The sequence below is a fragment of the Schistocerca gregaria genome, chromosome 1 (genome assembly GCF_023897955.1).
Source record: "Schistocerca gregaria isolate iqSchGreg1 chromosome 1, iqSchGreg1.2, whole genome shotgun sequence".
Classification (NCBI taxonomy): domain Eukaryota; kingdom Metazoa; phylum Arthropoda; class Insecta; order Orthoptera; family Acrididae; genus Schistocerca; species Schistocerca gregaria.
The window spans coordinates 708,310,503-708,324,705 of NC_064920.1; the positions used below are offsets into that span (position 1 = coordinate 708,310,503).

The 14,203-nt window shown below is 43.7% G+C and overlaps 1 non-coding gene across 1 annotated transcript; it reads right to left on the reverse strand.

Annotated features, from left to right (window-relative positions):
* Nucleotides 1-1,242: 1,242 nt before the first annotated feature.
* On the reverse strand, nucleotides 1,243-1,326 carry Trnas-gga (transfer RNA serine (anticodon GGA)). The gene is given in 2 exon segments: nucleotides 1,243-1,277; nucleotides 1,287-1,326. It is a non-coding gene; the product is annotated as a tRNA-Ser (tRNA).
* Nucleotides 1,327-14,203: the final 12,877 nt, after the last annotated feature.

The window sequence follows — 14,203 nt, forward strand, 5'->3', positions numbered from 1 at the left end:
AATATTTTTCGTTATGCAAATATTTTGACCAACAGCATGTCGTCTGCTCCACAATTCACATGAAAAATATTAGCCATCTGAAGGTGAGCGTGGTATCCGGAAACTGGTTATGGCACTAAAATAAAACGTTTAAAAAGTATTCGCGGCTGGTTGCGTCATTCACCAACTATTTAAGGAATGGTATCGTATGCTCCTGACAACTGGAAACGTTTTGAATCATTCTGGCGGCGCACGTCGTAGGTTTTCGGAAGAGACAATGAATATCAGACAAGAGTTTCTTGGTCACGTACGTCAATTCGGCAGACGACTAGGCGACTTACTGTATCCCGAGCAAAGTTCCATCGTGTAGTACACCAACGTATTTGTTTGTACGCTCACAAAGTGCAAATTATTCAACATCTGATACCGGACGACAACGATAACAACTTACTACAGATATGTTGCACCGTATTGACGCGAATGCCAGCTTACTGGAAACATGTTTATTCTCAGACGAGGAAACCTTTCATGTAGCATGAACGGTTAGTTGGCATAATGTTCGGGTTTGGGACTTGAAATGTCTGGACGCTATCATTGAACATGTTCGTGATATACCTAAAGTAAATGTCTGGTGTCAGCCAAAGCATGACAGGATTATTGGACTGTCCTTCTTTACAGAAAACAGAGTGAATGTATTAGTGTATCTGTATATGTTGGAACAGTCTGCATACCCTCAGAAACAAGATTTGGAACGCGACCGCATCTTTCAACAAGATGGAGCCAGCCGCTTCGGTCAGCGACTGTTTGCAAATTCTTGGATACGAAATTTCCCAGTCGCTGCATCGGACGCAGAGGACCCATTACATCGCAACCACTTTCCCCTTATGTTACACCACTGGATTCCTTCTTCTCGGGATTCGTGAAGGGCAGCGTGTATGTGAGCAAAGTGGATGATATTCCCATGTTACGCTGTCGTATTACTGGTGCGATGGTGATAGTGACAGAGGAAATGTTAGGAAGAACATGGCAAGAAACTGAATACAGACTCCATTTTATTCGTGCTTCAGACGGGTCACATAATAGTTGTAGTTGTAGTGATGATTATCGAACAAATTCTTTTAGATGCTTTAGCATATGGTGCAATGTCATTAAAAATGGTTCAAATGGCTCTGAGCACTATGGGACTTAATTTCTAAGGTCATCAGTCCCCTGGAACTTAGAACTACTTAAACCTAACTAACTTAATGACGTCACACACATCCATGCCCGAGGCAGGATTCGAACCTGCGACCGCAGCGGTCGCACGGTTCCAGACTGTAGCGCCTAGAACCGCTCGGCCACCCAGGCCGGTAGTGCAATGTCATTATCGTATGTACTGTAGTACTATTTTTTTCTGGGTATCTGAAATGTAGGAGGTTGGAAAGGGACGCTCATCAGCTACAAGAAAGAACAAATAATGTTGTATTTACAGAGTTTTAAACCATTTCTGCAACTGTTTGAACAACAAATGAGTAAACTACGTTCATAACTCTAAAGAAAGAGTTAGGTTTGCCTATCTAAATAAATACTTCTTCCTCTTATTGTTCTATGAGTTACAGAGAAAAAAGATCTTAACTAAAAAACCCTGTCTATACAAATGAAGCCTGAGAGTACAAGTGTCGTTAGTTATATTTCACAAGAAAATAATCCAAATGCGCAGTTGAAGAGCTAAAGTATGGATCTCTTCTGAGTACAAAAAGTACAAGTGAGTTCCTGCATAGTACCCCATTCTGCGGTGGTAAAGTTCAAGCTGTAAGCGAAAGCCTGGACTGCGTGTAGAACGCAGCTAATATAAGTGAAATGGTGTACAGAAAGACGGTTGCTGATATCTTTAATGAAGGTTCACGAATTTATTTTTTGAAAGTACGGCAATAGCCGTACGCGTATGTTTTCAAGAGTATTTATAGTAATATTTAATGCAGTTTTGAACAGGTCATATTTTGAAATTCCGCTTTAAGTCTTGGGTCAAAATCAACGTATTGACACAATAGATCATAAGGTCATTGATCCTGGCGATACATATGTGATAAAGATTTCGATCTATCTGAAAAGACAAATAAACATTTCAGACATACTCCGCAAGACAGAATGGAAGCAGAGAAGCAGATCAGCAGAGAGTTTTTCATAGTGGAAATGGAAACAGAAAACTTTTTTCAAATAAAGCCATGGATGCCACAGCAAAGAATAAAGTTGGTAAAGAGGCAGTGTGCAACCAAATACAACGGAGGAATGCCACGTGGCTCTGAATTAGCAAAGAAAATTCTCTAACAATGCATTTCAAGTATTCACTAAAGCATGATCATGAGTTCATAGAAATGAACTTTAGAAAGCCCAATATTGTCACATTACACCATCAGCACCTCTTCTGCAGTCTTTGCATTAAGATGAGTTTGAAATAAAATTTGAGAAATGGAAAAATCGTCAGGAGATGAAACACAACGTCCCTACACTTTGCCATGAGTTCTGTTACAATACAGGTAGCAGTTACCGTAGGTGTAAGAAGAGTGAATGGAGAAACAAGAAGATGTTGTCATAAGGCGGGAGCGAAGACGACTGAAAAATGCACAGCACAATGATACAGCATCACTAGTATAGCTCAGAAAGGACATTCTCCAAGATCTATCACAAAACGAAATGATTTTGCTTCTATAGACAATGACTGTGAGAGAAATATACAAAGTGACTATGAATAATCTGTTGTGTGTGTGTTGGAACCATATTATTATACATTCTGAGAAGAAAAAAAAAAAAAACGATTCACCACGAAGGAACTATCCAACTTGCCAAGTTGGACGGGAATCGGTAGATCGCCTCCAGACACATCTTCAGTCTGGAATCCCATTGACTGGAGTAGAACTGTCTTCAATGATGAACTGAGCCCCGACGACCCACGAACATGTGCCTAGAGAAGGCCCGGGCAGCCGTGGGGTACTAAAACGACTATATTGCCCGCCGTACCGGCCGACAACCAGGAGTGATGGTGTAGGATGCCATTTCTTTCGCGGCATCCTTACAGCACAGCGCCAAGTCGACGATACTCTGCGCCCCATTCTGTTGCCCTCCGTGGCAAACCATCCTGGGCTTACATTTCATCAGGACAATGCCCGCTCGCACAAAGCGAGAGGTTACAGTGCTTTCCTCTGTGTTTGCGAAACCCTACCTTGACCAGAAAGGTGGTCGGATCTCCCCTGAATTGTGAACATTTGAAGCATTACGGGTAGGGAGCTTCAACTCATTCGGTATTTTGACGATCTAACGCACCAGTTGGACCGAATTTGGCACGATATCCCTCAGAAGGACATCCAATAACTCTATCAATCAGAGCCAAGTCGCGTAATTGCTTTCGTAATGGCGAGAGATGAACCAGCTTATTTTGTGAAGTTCTTTCTCTTGAATAAACCATCCAATTTTTTTGAAATTTTTATCATTTGTTTGCCCGTACGTGTACATCACATCTACCATCCCATCCGGATAATTCATTCGTAGTGCGACTTACTTTTTTTCATTTGTCTTACAGTGTCTTTTCGTTTCGATATTTTAATTTTATTTGCTATTCACCTATTTTTTTGACCTCATTATATTAATTTACATCGATTAGTCACATATCCTTGTTTTGTAGTGACCTCGTATTTTACTATTACTTCATGTGTGTTGTACCAAAAAGTCTTCAAAATATAACACAACAAATAACATGTTTTTGCACTTGAACCTGTTTTAACCTAAGGAGTTTTAAGACGCAGTGAGTATAAGCACTTTTAACATATTTTAAAAAATAGTGCCAGGGCACTACAATCTATAACCAAACCCACAACTATACGAAGGTTAACTTTGTAAGTAGGCTGTTTAGGTTTTTTTATTGGTAACGCCGCCGCCACGTAGCGCTCTGTATGAAAATCACTGGCTGTGCCGTGTGCAGTCTGTGGCTGGTTGGCATTGTTGTAATACTCGCCATTGTAGTGTTGGGCAGCGGCAGCTGGATGCTAACAGCTCGTAGCGTTGCGCAGTTGGAGGTGAGCCGCCAGCAGTGGTGGACGTGGGGAGAGAGATGGTGGAGTTTTGAAATTTGTAAGAATTGATGTCATGAACTGATATATATATATATTATGCCTATTAAGGTAAATACATTGTTTGTTCTCTATTAAAATCTTTCATTTGCTGACTCTGCTTATCAGTAGTTAGTGCCTTCAGTAGTTTGAATCTTTTATTTAGCTGGCAGTAGTGGCGCTCGCTGTATTGCAGTAGCTTGAGTAACCAAGATTTTTGTGAGGTAAGTGATTTGTGAAACATATAGGTTAATGTTAGTCAGGGCCATTCTTTCGTAGGGATTTTTGGAAGTCAGATTGCGTTGCGCCAAAAATATTGTGTGTCAGTTTAAGCACAGCCTTGTATAATTTTTCTAAGGGGACGTTTCAACTTACCATTAGGAAAAACTGTCTGATGTTTCGATAGTGACTCGAATAATTTATAAACAGCCATTTAACTTCGGCAGTCATTTACTGAGTTTGCTTCGGCAAGCAGTTGTAGTACTTCTACAATCAGGCCCTCGGCCCCTCAAGTAGTAAGCATTGTGCACATCAGATAAACTCTTTGTCAAATAAAAACTGTAACATTATTTAAAAGCAAGATATATAATTTTAAGATTACGTTAAATGAAGTCTGAAGTGTGGAATGGATACTGAACTCGAATTGTGTTGCGTGTTGTATCTGCAAGTGGTGTGCTTACTCTGTCTTATTGTTAGCAAAACTTTACACGAATCGACTGGGCAATGCAACTCCCATCACCAATAACGAAATACATTCACGGCAAAATACATTCAGCCCCTTAGGCACTGCCGGCCGAGGTGGCCCAGCGGTTCTAGGCACTACAGTCTGGAACCGCTACGTTCGCAGGTTCGAATCCTACCTCGGTCATGGATGTGTGTGATGTCCTTAGGTTAGTTAGGTTTAGGTTGTTCTAAGTTCTAGGGGACTGATGACCTTAGAGGTTAAGTCCCATAATGCTCAGAGCCATTTTTGAACCTTTAGGCACTGAATCATCTGGCCCTGCTCAAAACTGGTAACTTTGGTCCCTGTGCACATAAGAAATAAATTAAATTTTCTTACCTCTACAGCGGCAACGGTGGAACGCGATATATTCTGGTCTCTCTCAAAAAATATGAATGCTAGCTACGGGCTTAGCAGTGTGCAATGCTGGCCACAATACTTTAAATGCATATGAAATTCATTTGGCTGATAAACGAGAACATTTAAGAAAATTAATGTTCTTTAAAATTTATGTGACCTGGATTGGGAGGCGGTACAGATTATAGTGAACTACTAACACTCAGTTTTTGTAGGAAAATTATATTGCAAGATAAGTTTGGCTTTTGAAAAACATCTAACAACTGAAGTTACGTTACTCATAACTGATTCACAAACAACGAGACTTAAACACTTAGTATTACCTAACTTCATTAATACAACATAAATGCAGATCATCAAATTACATACAGCTCTGTTAACGAATCTTAAAAACTTTACAATAATGAAATATCTAACTAGTCCTTTTCTCAAAGCAATTTGCGTACATACTGGGATTACTCAGCAATTAAAAATTATAAGCCAACTCATCTATACTAAGGCGCTGGCAAAGACAGAAATCATAATTATTTAAATCTTTACCTTATTTGTCTGAAGACCTCTGCTTTCACATTCAACAATACTGACATACCTACATTAATGTAACACTTGGTGGCTTCACACAGCACGCCACACAAACTACATACTCCATCGTCTTCCCCTCACAGACTGCTACCTACAACGGAGCGCCCAGCGTGCTCTTACTCCAACTAGCAGTATATTTGGCTATGTGGTCGCGATCCACATCATCGAGCCTATCAGAGACATTCATCGTTTATAGTACACTGGTTTCATTTGAACTTATTAATGTTCTTATCTTACTCTGGTGCCACGTACAAGCGCGCCCCAGCATACTCCTTTCGCAATGGGTATGATAATATGACTGTGTTCTTTCTTTTAGTGCTCAACCCTGGGGTTTGTTTGCAGCACAGCGCCATTCCTCTCTGCTGTCTACCTTCCTCTTCATTTACACGTAAGTGATACATCTAACCTCATTCATGAACTGTTGCACGTATGATACCCTTGGTCGCCCCCGCCGATTCCTTCTCTCAGCAGTTCCTTCTGCTACTGTTCCAATGATGTTGTTGCGTCGTAGGATGTGCCCTATAAGTTTCTCTCTTCTTGTTTGGATGTGCCTCCACAGAGATCTGATTTCCTATACTCTTCTAAGCACCTCTTCTTTTGTTACTTTGTCCCTCCAGCTGATCTTCATCATCCTTCTATAGCACCACGTCTCCAGGGTCTCTAGCCGTCTTCTCTCTTATCTTCCAGTTGTCCAAGTTCCACATCTGTATAGGGCCACACTTAAACGAAACCTTTTATGATACGTTTCCTTATTTTCAGACTGATGTTGTTGCTGGTGAGTAATTTCCTCCTCCGATTAAATGCAATTTTGGCCTTTTGTATTCTGGTCGCAATTTCTTTCCGGCTTCTACCATCTCTTGTAATTTTACTTCCCAGGTAAGTAAATTTCTCTATCACTTCCTGCTCCCCTCTTCCAATTCTCATTCTCAGAGGTTCATATTCCGCTCTTGTATTGCATACCATCACTTTAGTCTTTTTCTTCTTTATTTTCATTCCATACTGATTGCATAGAATTTTTTCTATTGCTCTGAGGACTTCCTCTAGATCCTCTTTTGTCTCTGTGACTATAGCAATATCATCTGCATAATGTAGCATGTCTATCCTCTGCCCATTACATTTGAACTCCACCTCAGTAGTTTCTCGAACTTGGTCTATACCTTCCTGGACGTAAGCATTGAATATAATAGGAGAGAGAGCACATCCTTGTCTTACCCCTTTTCTAATGCTTGCTTCTTGCTCATGGTGACAGTTCCTAATCACTGCCACTTCATTCTTATAGAAAGTGAGTATCACACTTATGTCTATGTACTTTATTCCACTTTTCCTCAGCACTTTGAACATCTCTTGCCAGATAACGTTTTCAAATGCCTATGTATATGAATTAATTACCTTTCTACGAGAGTTATTCGGAAAGTAAAGAACGATCGGTCGCGAAATGGAAACGACAGTGAAAATCCGATGACGTTTTGCACAGGTGTGTTGGGCAGTGTCTCTAGTATGCCCGTCGATTAATTCTTCAGGCCCATCGATCGCGTTAGGTCGTTCTCTTTAGTCCTGAGCACACAGGGAACACATAAAGATACCTGGAACAGTAGTGTCTCCCGCCAAGTACGAGGGCATGGTGAGAAATTTCGCCTGAAGCTATGCAGCCAACATTACATAACTGTCGTGAGTTTTCTTCTTCAAGACAATTCTCAGCCGCATTCTGCAGGGGAGATGATGCTCCTGCACCTTTTTCAATTGGAAATGTTTGATTAGCCAACAATACAGCCAGTAATAGTCTCAATCTGAGTTTCATCTCTGCTTATATGAACCGCTGGGTGTAAAGACAACATTTTGGCACAACGAGCTGTAGACCAGCTTAGAGAATTGGCGGCAAGCACTGACGGCTGCCTTCTATAACGAGGGTATTGGAAAGTTGGGACAACGCTACGACAAACGTCTAAGTCGAATTGGCGTCTATGGAGATAAGTAGCTGAAAGTTGGAGCTAACTGTTACAAATAAAACAGTTTTAATTTTCACTGTTGTTTCCCTTTCGCGACCTATCGTTTCTCGCTATTAAAACTGCTATACCAAGAAGAAATGCAGATGATAAACAGGTATTTATTGGAAAAATATATTATACTAGAACTGACATGTGATTACATTTTCACGCAGTTTGGGTGCACAGATCCTGAGAAATCAGTACCCGGAACAACCACCTCTGGCCGTAATAACGGCGTTGATACGCCTGGGCATTGAGTCAAACAGAGCTTCGATGGCGTGTACAGGTACAGCTGCCCATGCAGCTTCAACACGATACCACAGTTCATCAAGAGTAGTGACTGGCGTACTGTGACGAGCCAGTTGCTCGCCCACCATTGACCAGACGTTTTCAATTGGTGAGAGATCTGGAGAATGTGCTGGCCAAGGCAGCAGTGGAACATTTTCTGTATCCAGAAAGGCCCCTACAGGACCTGCAACATGCGGTCGTGCATTATCCTGCTGAAATGCTGGGTTTCGCAGGGATCGAATCAAAGGTAGAGCCACGGGTCGTAATGGAGCGTGCACTGTTCAAAGTGACGTCAATGCGAACAAGAGGTGACCGAGACGTGTAACCAATGGCACCCCATACCATCACGCCGGGTGTTACGCCAGTATGGCGATGACGAATACACGCTTCCAATGTGCGTTCATGGCGAGGTAGCCGAACACAGATGCGACCGAATGATGCTGTAAACAGAATCTGGATTCATGCGACAAAATGACGTTTTGCTATTCGTGCACCCAGTTTCATCGTTGAGTACACCATCGCAGACGCTCCTGTCTGTGATGCAGCGTCAAGGGTAACCGCAGCCACGGTCTCGGAGCTGATAGTCCATGCTGCTGCAAACGTCGTCGAACTGTTCGTGCAGATGGTTGTTGTCTTGCAAACGTACCCATCTGTTGACTCAGAGATTGGGACGTGGCTGCACGATCCGTTACAGCCATGCGGATCAGATGCCTGTCATCGAGACTGCTAGTGATACGAGGTCGTTGGGATCCAGCACGGCGTTCCGTATTACCCTCCTGAACCCATCGATTGCGTATTCTGCTAACAGTCATTGGATCTCGACCAATGCGAGCAGCAATGTCGCGATACGATCAACCGCAATCGCGATAGGCTACAATCCGACCTTTATCAAAGTCGGAAACGTGATGGTACGTATTTCTACTTCTTACACGAGGCATCACAACAACGTTTCACCAGGCAACGCCAGTCAACTGCTGTTTGCGTATGAGAAATCGGTTGGAAACTTTCCCCATGCCGGCACCTCGTAGGTGTCACCACCGGCCCCAACCTAGGGTGACTGGTGTGGAAAGTTAGTCATTTGCATATCACAGCATCTTCTTCCTCTCGGTTAAAATTCGCGTCTGTAGCACGTCATCTTCGTGGTGAAGCAACTATAATGGCCAGTCGCGTACGTCTTCTGTTGTCGATTACCACAAAAAATTCACCGAGTGCGGCAGCAGCAGGTTGGAGGCGGGACGGAGAGCTGGCCGGGCTGCGGTATCCGGCGCGCCGTGAACCAGAGCGGCGGGTTCCCGGCCGCTGGCGGGTTCAGTGCCCCGGCCGCCATTCAGCGGCTCGCGCTGGGCCCGACACGTGCCGCCCGGCCCGCCTGCTGCTGCTGCTGACCGCTCGGCGCTGAGGCGCACACCTCGCCGCTGCTGCGTCAGGGGCCGTCGCGGACCGCTCAGTGGTACCAACTACACCAGCATTCTGCTCCACCGCACGAGATGAGCACTCGCAAAGTTTTAATCACGATCTCGATAAAAATAAACTTTCGTAATTGACTTTCTTGTTTGTTTAGGCAGGCAACTGTCTGTCGTTCCGGTACACGCCGATAGCCTTTGCCGCAGTGCTGTAGCAGACGGCTGGAGGAGCCCCGTGATACGTGGTGCACGGTTCGGTATTTCCTTTTCGGCAGTGGCGGAGATGTAGCAGCTGTGTCGGGCTAATCAGAATGCCTGAAGAATTAATCTGGATTGGGACGACACAGCTGCAACATTTCCGCTGCTGGTCTGCCTAGAGCCCCCGACCTGTACCCGACGGGGCACGTTTGGGATCAGGTGGAGCGCCGACCTCAATACACACCCCAGCGTCCTCCGCAGACATTCAGACACCTAGCTGAAAGTGTCGCCAACAGAATTCAAGCCGATGGCTAAACACACCCCATTTTTATCACATAGTATATAACTCTCATGCTCTATACAACTGTCTTTCTAAACATTCATGGTGGTGTCTGTTTGTACTATATCGTGTCTCCCTACCACTTTCGCGCAACGACGCTCTGAGCGTGTTTTTTTAGGGAATTAACTAGTTTTGAACCTGGGACCTGTTGCTGGTAAGGAGACGCCAGACCACACATGACATGTAGAATTCAGAAGAGTTCAGTGAGACTAGCGATGATATAACCAAATACTTAATGATCTCAGCGTCAGCTCCACTGCACTCCCTGTAAAAGAATCTTAATACTAACTAAATTTAGTGGAAAGGGTTCAAGGCTTTCCTATTTTTAGTTAGCTGGTAAAATAACGTCGAAAAAGCAGTTAAGTTTACCATTGGAAATTTTATTCTACTCACAAAACATCGTTTATAAATTGCACTATTGATAAAAGGAAATGTCTTAATACACGATGGTAAAAACCAACTGCGTTCAACAAAAATGTGAACGAATATTCCCTAAATGGGTTTCCAAGTTCTACAATCGATCGAAGGATGACCTATGCCATATCACATCTATAATCTAGGTTTAAATTAAGTTTCACAAAAGAGAAAACTATCAAAATGGTCTACAGTGACGCTCAATTATCTTCATTTACTTATCTAACTTGTCGTAAATTATAGTGGCTGATGTGGCTTCCCAATAACTATATAAAAGAAAAATCATCGCGTTTCAGATCTGTTCTTCAAGTGGCAAATGTGAACACCATGAGTTTTAATTAACGATCGACACTAGTATTACGCAAAAAGAGGGTGTAACAGATGAGACTTCTGCAGTTCTGAGTGAAGCCTTGTGCGCTCAAAAATGCGGCATCGCGTGCGTTCATTACCTTGTCGGTGTCTAAGCAGCGTCAGGGCGGCAGCGGAAGGCGCAGCAGCCATCCAGCTCGCCGTCTCGGAACGAACTCTCTAACTTCTCCTTACTACAATTTACCGAAGTTGGTTTAAAAAAAACTATCTGGCTATGTTTTCATCTGACAAATCAGGGTCTCAATGTTAATCTTAAGCTCCGCCTACAAAAATTCTGTCAATCCAATGAGAAACGTTATACTTTTCGTGGTGGGGCAATGTTTTTAAAGTTTGCAACGTAACAGAGACGCTAAAAAGTCTCACGCTAAAACCTGCAGCTAGTGTGGTCCTTTTAGCGTTATCGTAAGATCTATACTGCTCTTCTGGAGGGCTCTATCTTTTAACATGGGCTGGGGAGTGATCCTAATGTAACAGACACGCGAAAAAGTCTCACGCTAAAACTTGCGGGTGGTAGTGGCCCTTTTTGTGTTATCGTAAGATCTATACTGTTTTTCTGGAGGGCTCTAGCTTTTAACATGGGCTGGGGGATGGTCCTTGACATACCTGAGACGCTTTACCTCATGCTAAAACGTGCGGGTGGTGAGCCCTAGTGGTTAGCTGGAGACGTGGGTGTCCGTCCCTTATCGTAGGGCCTTCTAGCTTAACACGGTTCTGCTCTCGGCTTCTGTCCTCGTTTCTCCCCTCCGAATTGCGTCTACCTCACGGTGGGAAGGTACGACATGCATTTAGGCATTCTTGTGTTAGTCTGTGGCATTCAATTTGCTCTTTCGTTACTTGTATTACTTTGGTTAATTTAATGTCACGATTTATTCGGAGCTATCTGACATACTACTGGATTTGCTTATCATGTCAGGGTTTTCATGTAAGGTGTTGGATTTGCCTGACACCTTACATCTTCCACAATGGATAACGTCTTACGTTTGTTGTCTCTTGCAGACTGGCGGCAGTACTTGTTCACACTGTGTGTTGTTTTCCTGCAAAAGCCGTCTTTTTGTTTCTAACTGACGTAGTCCCTCCCATCCTAGGCTTAAGTTGCCTCGCTCAGCGACCTCTTGTTTCATTTATTCTTCGCAAACGACTGGCTGTTCACTTACCGAAAAGTCAGTGGTTTTCGAAGGCGTTACCCGGCTGCATCCCCTTAAGTAGCCTGAACTGCTATTAATGTACTGAAGTAGCTACCACTGTCCGACTGTTGTCTCGCAAGCAGAGTGAGTCGGCAATAGGAACGGTGTGCACGCGAGGCACGTAGATACGGTCACAGACAGCTAGACGCAGAATATGCAGTGGTAGGCTGGGATTAAATGACAGACAACTCAAAAACTGCGGGTTTCCACTGGAAAAAAAATCATTTATATCCGTACACTTGTGTGGGCTTCTTACTAACCACGACCACTGGCGAACAACGAGTGGATTCAAAAACCAACTGGCCACTGGCAACGGAAGAGTAAAAAATCTAGACTAACAAACATTTCAAGAACGATGTGAATCTACTTGGGAAATTCTGGGAACAGGTTAACAGAGCGAAATTTGCGAGCACTTCCCGAACTCTCTGCAGTTAAACAGTTGTTCTACCAATGCATCAACGGTTCAATTGTAAATGGATCATAGTACTACTTAACATCTACACTGAAGCACCAAAGTAACTAGTATAGGCATGCATATTGAAATACAGAGGTATGTAAAAAGGCAGAATATACGAGTAGTATTGCGGTAGGCAACGCTTATATAAGACGAGTGTCTGGCGCAGTTGTTAGATCAGTTACCGCTGTTACAATGACAGGTTTTCAAGACTTAAGTGAGCTTGAACGTGGTGTTATGCAAGCCGGAGTGGCCGAGCGGTTCTACATCTACATCTACATCCATACTCCGCAAGCCACCTGACGGTGTACCCTGAGTACCTCTATCGGTTCTCCCTTCTATTCCAGTCTCGTATTGTTCGTGGAAAGAAGGATTGTCGGTATGCTTCTGTGTGGGCACTAATCTCTCTGGTTTTATCCTCATGGTCTCTTCACGAGATATACGTAGGAGGGTGCAATATACTGCTTGACTCTTCGGTGAAGGTATGTTCTCGAAACTTTAACAAAAGCCCGTACCGAGCTACTGAGCGTCTCTCCTGCAGAGTCTTCCACTGGAGTTTATCTATCATCTCCGTAACGCTTTCGCGATTACTAAATGATCCTGTAACGAAGCGCGATGCTCTTCGTTGGATCTTCTCCATCTCTTCTATCAACACTATCTGGTGCGGATCCCAAACTGCTGAGCAGTATTCAAGCAGTGGGCGAACAAGCGCACTGTAACCTACTTCCTTTGCTTTCGGATTGCATTTCCTTAGGATTCTTCCAATGAATCTCAGTCTGGCATCTGCTTTACCGACGATCAACTTCATATGATCATTCCATTTTAAATCACTCCTAATGCGTACTCCCAGATAATTTATGGAATTAACTGCTTCCAGTTGCTGACCTGCTATTTTGTAGCTAAATGATAAGGGACCTATCTTTCTATGTATTCGCATCACATTACACTTCGCTACATTGAGATTCAATTGCCATTCCGTGAACCATGCGTCAATTCGCTGCAGATCCTCCTGCATTTCAGTACAATTTTCCTTTGCTGGAACCTCTCGATACACCACAGCATCATCTGCAAAAAGCCTCAGTGAACTTCCGATGTCATCCACCAGGTCATTTATGTATATTGTGAATAGCAACGGTCCTATGACACTCCCCTGCGGCATACCTGAAATCACTCTTACTTCGGAAGACTTCTCTCCATTGGGAATTACATGCTGCGTTCTGTTATCTAGGAACTCCTCAATCCAATCACACAATTGGTCTGATAGTCCGTATGCTCTTACATTGTTCATTAAACGACTGTGGGGAACTGTGTCAAACGGCATCTACCTGTGAACCCGTGTCTATGGCCCGTGTCTAGGCGTTTCAGTCTGGAACCACGCTACCGCTGCGTTCGCAGGTTCGAATCCTGCCTCGGGCATGGATGTTTGAGATATCCTTAGGTTAGTTAGGTTTAAGTAGTTCTAAGTTCTAGGGGACGGATGACCTCAGCTGTTAAGCCCCATAGTGCTCAGAGCCATTTGAACCATTTTGGTTCATATGGTTCAAATGGCTCTAAGCACTGTGGGGCTTAACTGCTGAGATCATCAGTCCCCTAGAACTTAGAACTGCTTAAACCTAACTAACCTAAGGACATCACACACATCCATGCCCGATGCAGGATTCGAACCTGCGACCATAGTGGCCACGCAGTTCCAGACTGTAGCACCTAGAACCGCTCGGCCACCTCAGCCGGCGAACCATTTTGATCTGGTGTTATAGCCGGCGCACGAGCGGTGGGTCGCAGTATCTCCGAGGTAGCGATGAAGTGGGGATTTTCCTGTACGACCATTTCACGACTGTACCGTGAAT